Raw genomic sequence first — 9,597 nt, 5'->3', positions numbered from 1 at the left:
TAGATACAGCAGTGGTTCTCTCATATAGGAGGCCAGATTACAAGAGTCCAACACGAACTCTACCCATACATCAATTACAACTCTAAGTCCTAACGTAACTGTACATAATATTCGACACATAACATGAAGGAACCGAATCATTGTTGACCTTTGGTTAGCTATGTCAACGGCATCAGTGGTGCACAAGGAGAACCGAACTATTGGTGACCATTGGTCAGCCTTGCCACGAGAAAATGCGGGTTCATCGATTTTTCCCGGTGGAGAGACTGAATTTTTGCCAAATACATCAAATTTTGTAGTCTGCCTTCTCTTCTCAATAAAATTTAATGCTAGGGGCCTCCAGATTTGGCTTATCCCTTGTATCCACAGAGGCCCTAGTTAATTTTCTTTTCGTTCGTTATTCAGTTGACCCCTACTTCGTCCTGTGACCTACAACAATGCTGCTACGCCCTTCTAAAACTGTAAGACAGGGTGATTAAAGAGTTAATTCCTGCTCGAAATAACTGACCGTTCGCCTCCCCGAAAACAGAAACAACCTGCGTGGCAGGACTGTCGTCGTGTCACCCCGCTTTCGGGTTTATCGGCTGCGTCTCGGAGTCGGTGCCCTTGCCGTGCTCTCTGGACTGCTCAAACTCCCCGGTGTACTCCTCAGAGGCGAAGGCCGTGAGGCGGAGCTGCTGGATGGCTGCCGCGTGCTTCCCGGAGCTGTACACCCGGCTCTGCCCCACCTTCACCCCGTTGCTTAGGTCTGACATGCCCCCTGCCTCGTCGTCCAGCGCCCTCATCACCTGCACCATGCGGGGCCGCTTGGGAGCCGAGTGGCGGACGCACGCCGCCGCGGCCTCCACCATCACGATCATTTCCGCCCTGTTGTAAGCACCATCGAGCCGGGCGTCGACCAGCGCGTCGAGGTCGCCCGTCTCGACGGCGTCCACGAGGACCGGCCGTGCCTGGCATTGGCAAGCAAGCGTCAGTGGGCTACGAGGTTCTTTGGGAGTTGCGAGCCGTTACGCTCTTTTGTCTGTCGTGTACCCACCCATTCGACGAGGCTCTCCTGCCCCAGCGGCCGCTTCTGGTCGACAGGCTTCCGCCCCGTGATGAGCTCCAGCAGCACGACGCCGAAGGAGAACACGTCAGACCGGTCCGTCAGCTTCCCACTCGACGCGTACTCCGGAGCAAGGTACCTACGTACGTTGGGCATGAGAAAAAGGATAGAGCTCAAACGGAGCAGCTTAATTCCATATATAGAGAGGGAAAAAGAAATGAAACTGAATGAACGCGTCAACATACCCAAATGTCCCCATGATGCGAGTGGAAACATGGGAGCGCGTGTCGTTGGAGAGCTTGGCGAGCCCGAAATCTGCAACCTGAACGGCATGCGTGACACGGTCAGATAAAAAGTTTGGAATAAAAGATGTTGAATCCGTCGAATCTTGCCTGTGCTTCAAACGAGTAATCCAGCAGAATGTTGGCCGACTTGATGTCCCTGTGGATGATCCTTGGGTGACCTGGAAAGTACAGCGTCAGAAAAAGAGAAAACATGAGTGTCCCATGTGCAAATGCACATTAGTGGAAACACAAGGTAAACCATCAGTATTGGTCATAATTAAGCTCCTGGAACGAACATACAATCTTCATGGAGATACGCCAATCCCTTTGCCGCGCCAATGGCGATCCTGAGCCTCGTCGGCCAGTCCATCACCGGCATGCTGTGAGCTACAACAAGCAAAGGTTCCATTCATTTCCATGGGAAGACATTAAACCCGGCCCCTTGGATTTGCAGCAAGATATCTACAAGAGTTCATGCATTTTCGCAACATATATATACTGGATTTTGTCTACTACCGTGGAGATGATGCTCCAGGGTGCCGTTAGGGACGAACTCGTATATGAGCATCCTGTGGTGTTGCGCGATGCAGTATCCGACGAGCGAGACGAGGTGGCGGTGGTGCACGCGGCTGATGATCTCCACCTCCGCCTGGAACTCGCGCTCACCCTGCCCGCTGCCGGCCTTGAGCTGCTTCACGGCCACGCACTTGCCGTCGGCAAGCCACCCCTTGAAGACGCACCCGAACCCGCCCTCGCCGATCACGTTGTCCCGGGAGAAGCTGCTCGTGATGCTCGTCAGCTCCTCGTAGCTGAAGAACGACTTGGAACCCGGCGGCTCCATGCTACCCGACTGGTAGTACCCTCCCCCAGCATTGTCCGCGCCCGATGTCGGTGGGGGACCGTAGGAGCAGCCAACTGATGCTCCTGGTGGTTGAGGATAGAGGGTGCCCGATGGGTTGGAGCCACCGAATTGAGCCGAGTTCATGTAGTAGTTGCCATCTGCAGCCGGCATGGCATGTCTTGAGTTAGTGGTGCACTTTTAATGAATAATGAACACGTAGTCATGAATTGTGGCATACGATGTGATTACTGAGTTAAGTTTACCGTTGTGATAAACCAGACCGTCCGTCGACCTCTTCTTCTTCCTCTTCGACATGATGAAGAAAACGGCTAGCATAGCAAACATCAAACCCATGATGGCTGCGCCACCAATGGCCGCAGCTACATGGCTAATGCCTGCTGTTGATGAGGCTAAAGATGACTGCGATGAAGTGCCGGTGTTTATTGATGAAGACGTCCCACCACCACCGTTGGATGTGCCCGACGAACCAGGCACCTGGCTGCCGCCAGTGGCAGTATTGACTGACGGTGTAAAACCAGGAAAGGTAGTAGACGTCATGGTACCAATGGCGGCACCAGGTGAGATGGCCATTAAACCAGGCGGTGGCAGTGCTCCCGGCGGACTATTGGACGAGACAGCGACAGGAATTAAGACCACAGATTGGTTCGTCGGCGGTGGAGGTGATGGAGCAGAAGACGGCGGTGGAGGTGATGGAGATGAGTGAGGAGGAGATGCTCTCGATGACGATAATGACCCACCTGACGCTGTGGGAGGGGCCTGAGTGGAGGATGGGGACGGTGGAGGTACAGGAGAAAGCGGGGAGCCTTCCGACCGTTGCGGAGGCGACGATGACCTTCCAGCCAGTGGGGAGGAATTGGAATTGCCGCTGTTTCGAGAAGATTCGGAAGGTGGAGATGCTGGCGGTGAAGAGTTGGAATTGCCACCGTTCCATGAAGATGGCGAAGGTGGGTTTGGTGATGGCGAAGGCGAAGAACGCGATGGTGGAGGGCTTCCTGAAGGGGAAGGAGGGCTAGAGGAAGATGAATATTGTGAATCTGAGGGTGAGGTAGATCTTGAGTCTCCAGAGCTTGGAGATGGAGGCGGGCTAGACCAGCCATTTGAATTAGGAGGTGATCTTGAGCTTGAGATTGAACCGGGGGCTGGAGGGGCCTTGGAATCGTTGGAGTTGTCACCTCCATTTTCTTCTCCTGATGACGAAGAACTTGGCGATGGGGCTAGATTTGACATGCTCTCTTTCTTCGCCACGCCTCCTTCGTTAGTTGATCAATGTCTGTATTGTGTACTTCTATCGTGAAAATCATCAAGCTCCTTTTCCTGATCAACTTTCGCTCTCCCTTTTGTTCCTTTAATTTCCGTTTGGATATGAACTGTAATCTCCAAACTTCTTTCTCCACATTCTTTTTTAGTATAACGCCTCATTGACCATCTTCTTCAACATCGTCACATCTATAAAGAGATGTGATTATCTTTACAATGAATCAACACAAACTCGATTTCACCTGGCAGAGAAGAGATTTTGCTATTCAAGTAGAAAAAAATGAAGGAAAGTTGAGAGAAAATAAATTGTAACACCAATCAAGAGGTTCGGGAACAAAGAAGAATTATTGTCATAAAATACCAAAGAATAGGTGGGATCCAGGAGAGGCCAGTGCGACAAAAGGACCCTAACCTAATTATAGAAATAGGTATTATTTATGCATTTCCGTTCTTAGCCGAAAAGGAACAAAATGGAACGGCTCAAAAGTAGGAGGAAAAATAGCGCGAACTTTGTTTTAGCCCTTGCTATATTTAGCTTAAGAGCTCTTTTACCGTACACCATATGCATTCCTACGTGTAAGAGCAGTAGTAAGTCCAGGCTATTGATTCTTCATGGGCTAGTTTGGTCATATAAAATGGAATAATGTTGGGCGAGTACTTCGTTAAAGTGGCACCTCCATGAAATGCCGCTGGAAACACAATTTATCCAGCAAAACGACACTCACATACATAGTACACTATAATTTTCGCACCTCCATAGTTCATATTAACATCCTCCGAAAAAATACAGTAGAGGCCAAAGTGCTTGTTTTTGGTGCCTGATGGTAATACTTATCCTGTATTTCCATTTTCCAAGAGATTTTATGTTGTCCCATCATTTTCCAAGAGATTTTCCAAGAGAATCTAACCTTCACAACAATTAACAGAATTATATCAAGTTTTAACATTTACTCCTTCACTCTTTTTTATTTAATGTCACTTACTTGTTGTGGTCTTTGCGACGTAAATATTTTCACTACTTTAACTTTATTATGGAACCATTCTTATGACAAATCTACTAATATAATTTTTATAATGCATATCTTGAATGTTTGAAATGTTCGAAAGTTTGGCTGGATTTTATACATAAAAAGTTATAGAATGAAGTGAGTATATAAGCATGGAGTGTTCCTTTCAGTCTAATCCATTACGACATGGTCTACTAGAGGGATGGATTCAAATAATTTCCATATTTTGTAAAACAAATGGGGACACGTACGTCAGGCATTTCATAAAATTTATTATTGGACTCCATCCTTGTTGCAATCAAATCTTGAAACTTTATTCCTTGAAATTTGATACAGACCATGATATTAACATTAGAATTAGAATTGTATTAGGCATAGAGTTATGATATGTAAGCTACTTAATATTATTCTGGACGTTCTAAATCTGAATGTAATAGTTTTATTATGCATTGAGACTTGATATAGTTGTACATGGAATGGATTCAATCTTAAATCCAAATTTTAATTAATAGAAATTTATACCCAGGTAAATTCATGTCTTATCTTGTGATTTATAGATCTAATGGACTTTGTTGGGGGATGATCTCCTGTACCCCGTCGGATGGCGAGTCGAAGTCCGCTGGTGGTTGAGCATTGATGAATATTGCAGTTGTGTTTTAGGAAGTGCAGGCGAAGGCTCTAGCAGGCCTTTGGTTGGAGGCCGAAAGTCGATCCGCGGCACCAATAGTCAGCATAGGCAAAGTCTCTGGCGTGCCTTTGGTAGGAGCCCAAAGTCGACCCACAACGCTGGGGATCAAAATAGGCGAAGACTTTGGCGAACCTTCGGATGGAGACCAAAGGGTGACTCGGGGTGCAACGCCGAGGCTGGCCGAAAGTGCCTGGTGGGCGTCGAAGCCTGTGTAGCCACTCAGGGTATAGTTGTAAATGTGCAGATGTACTTGATGGTACCATAATACCCCCGAATATGCTAGGAATGTGGCAGGGGGAGTGAAACTGTAAATCCTAGTGTGGAGTGGTTGAGTACGGGCTATAAATAGGCTAGCATTGTAACTGAGGTAACAGAGGAATTAAGATTATTTCACCCTCTGATACGTGTCACACTTCGAAGCCTTCGACTTTCCCTCTAGATCAAAGGCCTTCCTTGTTGTTTGGTGACTTAGACACCAACGGTTGGTGCCGTCTATGGGGATCGGACAGTCCGAAGCCATACCACCTAACAAGAAGACGAAGCCACTCAATACATCGGAGGCATTGTCGGAGCGCCTGGTTCCAGCTGGGGTTTCGGCCGAAATGCTCCCTTCGGTGGTGCTGGATCCAGGTAGCGCTTTGATCGGTGGAGCCGTCGGCGGCCAGCAAGAACACGATGGTGTAAATGTGGCGCCCTCAGGCGATAACAGAGACCGCTATGAAGCGGCCATCCAGGAAGACACAATAGGAGTAGTGCGAAGCATAGAAGCTAATGTTCGCACCCGCTTTGAGGCTTCAGCAGAAGAAGGAAGAAAGGCGCATGTTGCTGAAGAGTGGGATGACCTAGGTAACTTCGGAGAATATGAAGACGAAGATGAGACAGAAGAGGAAAGAATAGCCAAACTAGAAGCCAAAGAATTGGAGAGGAAAATTGCGCAGAAAAAGCGCACGCTGGATAGCTTGGTAGCAAGTTGGAAGGCCGCGGAATATCGCCGACGAGCAAAAGAAGCCAGAAGAACACTGTAGAAAATGCAAGAAGAGATTGACATGCTACATCGCGCAGATGAAACGGCTTGCCACATGACTCCGTCAGACGTCATAACATGACCGGCGTAGGACCTTCGATGACGGTCATGCGCGGGTGATCCAGAGTCACCGCTCTCCGTTGGCTTGCAGAACCAACCGTGGCCTTCAGGCTTCAAGATGCCTAGAGTGGTAATGTTTGACGGAGAGACAGATCTGAGAGAGTTTGTCATGAGTTTCGAGGCGGCAATCGAATCCATTGGAGGAGACGACGCGACACTGGCGAAGGCCTTTGTATTAGCGGTTAAGGGGATAGCGAGGTCGTGGTACTTCGCGTTGTCTCCAGGATCCATTTATTCATGGGAGCAATTGCGCAATGCCCTATATAGTAATTTCCAAAGAAATTGAGTGGACAAGGTTACCGCCAGCGAACTCTTCGCACTGAAGCAACAACCCATGGAGACACTGCAGAGCTATATATGTTGCTTCATACACATTCACTGCCAAGCGAAGGGCTTGAGCAAAGACACCATCATTGATGCCGCTATACAGGGCATCAGAGGAGGGCTTTTGGCAGGAAAGTTTACACGCAAGAGACCGGAAAGTGTACAGGAGCTCTTCAATAAGATGGAAGAGTATGCAAGGTCCGAGTTGGATCACCTTCGGAGGAAGAGTGAGATGGCAGCTTCAAAAATGCTAAAGACAAATGCATCAACCAGAGAGGCAAACGCTGGACACTCCAGAGACAGACCGAAGCATGTCAAAAAAGCCGAAGCATTTGAGTACACATTGAAGCAAAAAGAAGTTGACCAGATAGATTCCGGACCAGTCGAAGTCACCCAGGGGTTCAGCGAAGCACAAGGTGAGGCTACTCGAGGAGGCCAAAGTGTTAGAGGCCGAGGAGGACGGGCTCCGCAGGACCCTGTAACATTGTACTGTGAGTTACACAGCGAAGGTGCTGGTCATCGGACAAAACAGTGCCCACATGTCATGGCCATGAAAGAAAGCTTAGCGAAACAATCCTTCGATCATGCGAGAATTGTGCATCATACCACACATTTCAGACAGGGCAAAGCGTGGGAAACCAATCAGACCCGCAACCCAAACACAACGTTCGCTAACCAGTGGCGACCAATGGTTGCGCTGACACACCAATATGTTCCTGTACCTTTGGCTCCGTCGGACCAAACTGTTGGTCAGTTGACTTTCCAAGGGGAGCTCCCACCGCCTCCTCCAAGACCAGCAATCGAAGCCCCTCCGGAAACCAGCAGATCGGTGAGCACGGTAAACCGCATATACAATGTTGTGTTGGCTATCTCTGGAGGATCCAATCAGGAAACAGAATCGAAGAGGCAGCAAAAAGAATATGTGCGAAGGGTTAAACATGTTGGTGTAGGGCCAACTTATGTCCATTCAAGATGGTCCGATGTGTCCATTACCTTCTCACAGGAAGACATGGGGGTTCTAGATTACCCACATACGGACGCCTTCGTCGTCACTGCAAACATTTCAAGAAATGAAGTGCACAAAATCCTGATAGATGGCGGAAGCTCAACATATATCATCTTCCCTGATGCTTTCGACAGGATGTGTTTGCAGTGAAGTGACCTTCACTAGGCTAGGTCCCCGCTGCTAGGCTTCAGGTGGAAAGAAAATCAATTCTTTGGGGAAGATAGCAATCCCGATGTCATTTGGTGAGGGGTCAAATTTTCGAACGGAAGATATCACCTTCGATGTGGTTGATATCAACTATCCCTACAATGCAACATTTGGACGAGGAGTCTCGAATACATTCGGAGCAATACCGCACCATGCATATTTGTGCATGAAGACGCCTGGTCCCGGAGGTGTCATAACAATGCTCAGAGATCAACAGGTGGCCCGTAGGATTGAAGTGGGAAATACTCTAGGCCGGCGAAATGTCCATGTAGTGGCTGGACCTTCGATGGATCATGAAGAACGCGAAGAGCAACCGAAGGTACATAAAATGGCGAAGGCTGGACTATAAGGACAGACCAAGAAAGTGCCGCTGTGTCCAGATAGGTCAGACAAAAAAGTCGTCATTGGGGCAGAAATCACAGAAGAAGCTCAACGAAGGTTGATTTTGTTCCTTCGCAACAATGAAGATATCTTCGCCTGGTCTCCGAAGGATTTGCAAGGAGTCAGCAGAGAAATAATTCAACACACTCTAAATGTAGACCCAAATGCGAAGCTCAAGAAGCAAAAGCTTTGAAAGGCTTCAAAAGAGAGGGAAGAGGCAGCTAAGGCTAAAGTGTAGAAGTTGCTTGACGCCGGCATGGTGTGTGAAGTATTGCATTCGGAGTGGCTGGCTAACCCAATGATAGTCAAGAAAAGTAATGGCAAGTGGAGGATGTGTGTAGATTTCACAGACCTAAACAGAGCTTGTCTGAAGGATGACTTTCTACTGCCACGAATTGATCAACTGGTGGACTCTGCTGCTGGCTGTGAGATGTTGAGTTTTCTGGATGCATACTCTGGGTACCACCAGGTTTGGATGGCGAAGGAGGATGAGAAAAAACAAGTTTCAGAATCTCCTTCGGTATATATTGCTTTGTAAGGATGGCCTTTGGCCTTCGGAATGCTGGCACCACCTTCGCCAGGTTGGTACAGACAGTGATGAATTCACAGCTAGGGTCAAATGTCTTAGCATATGTCGACGACATAGTGGTCAAAAGCATCAGAAAGGACCAACACCTCGAAGACCTTCGGGAAACTTTCAAAAACCTGTGAAGTGCAGGCCTAAAGCTAAACCCAAAAAAATGCGCGTATGGGGTGCAGTCTGGAAGGTTGCTAGGCTTCTTGGTCTCGAAAAGGGGCATCGAGGTAGAACCTCAAAAAATTCAAGCAATAATTGACATGAGACCCCCGCAGAGTAGGAAACAAGCACAATGCCTAGAAGGTAGGTTGGCAGCGCTAAACCGGTTCATCGTAAAATCAGTCGAGTGAAGCCTACCTTTCTTCAAAACGCTAAAAGGCTCTGACCCCTTCAAATTGGGCGCGGAGCAGCTGGAAGTCTTCGACGAGTTGAAGAAATATCTAACAAAGCTCACGGCCTTCTCCAGCCCTGATCCTGAGGCTAAGTTGTTGCTATACATAGGAGCATCCCCTTCGGCAATAAGTGCCGTACTCGTGCAAGAAAGGCAAGAAAATAAAAGGTTGCAACAATTTTCTGTATACTATGTGTCGAAGGCTTTGGCGGGCCCAAAGAGGTTCTACTCCGAAATGGAAAAGGTGGCCTATGTGCTAGTAATGGCATCGCGAAAACTTCGCCATTACTTTACGGCTCACAAGATTACAATGCCCACCTCCTTACCCCTTCGTGACATGTTTGAAAATCGTGAAGCTACAGGGAGGATTGCGAAATGGGCTGTAGAGATCACACCGGAATAGCAATGAAGTCTCAGGCATTAG

At 48.2% G+C, this 9,597-nt stretch overlaps 1 pseudogene; it reads right to left on the bottom strand.

The window, feature by feature from the left end:
* Positions 1-560: 560 nt before the first annotated feature.
* Positions 561-3,418, bottom strand: LOC133927638 (proline-rich receptor-like protein kinase PERK12; annotated as a pseudogene).
* Positions 3,419-9,597: the final 6,179 nt, after the last annotated feature.

This window comes from Phragmites australis, chromosome 8 (genome assembly GCF_958298935.1).
Source record: "Phragmites australis chromosome 8, lpPhrAust1.1, whole genome shotgun sequence".
Lineage (NCBI taxonomy): Eukaryota > Viridiplantae > Streptophyta > Magnoliopsida > Poales > Poaceae > Phragmites > Phragmites australis.
Note: the sequence above shows the minus strand (reverse complement) of the source record. Positions and strands in the feature narration are given on the sequence as shown.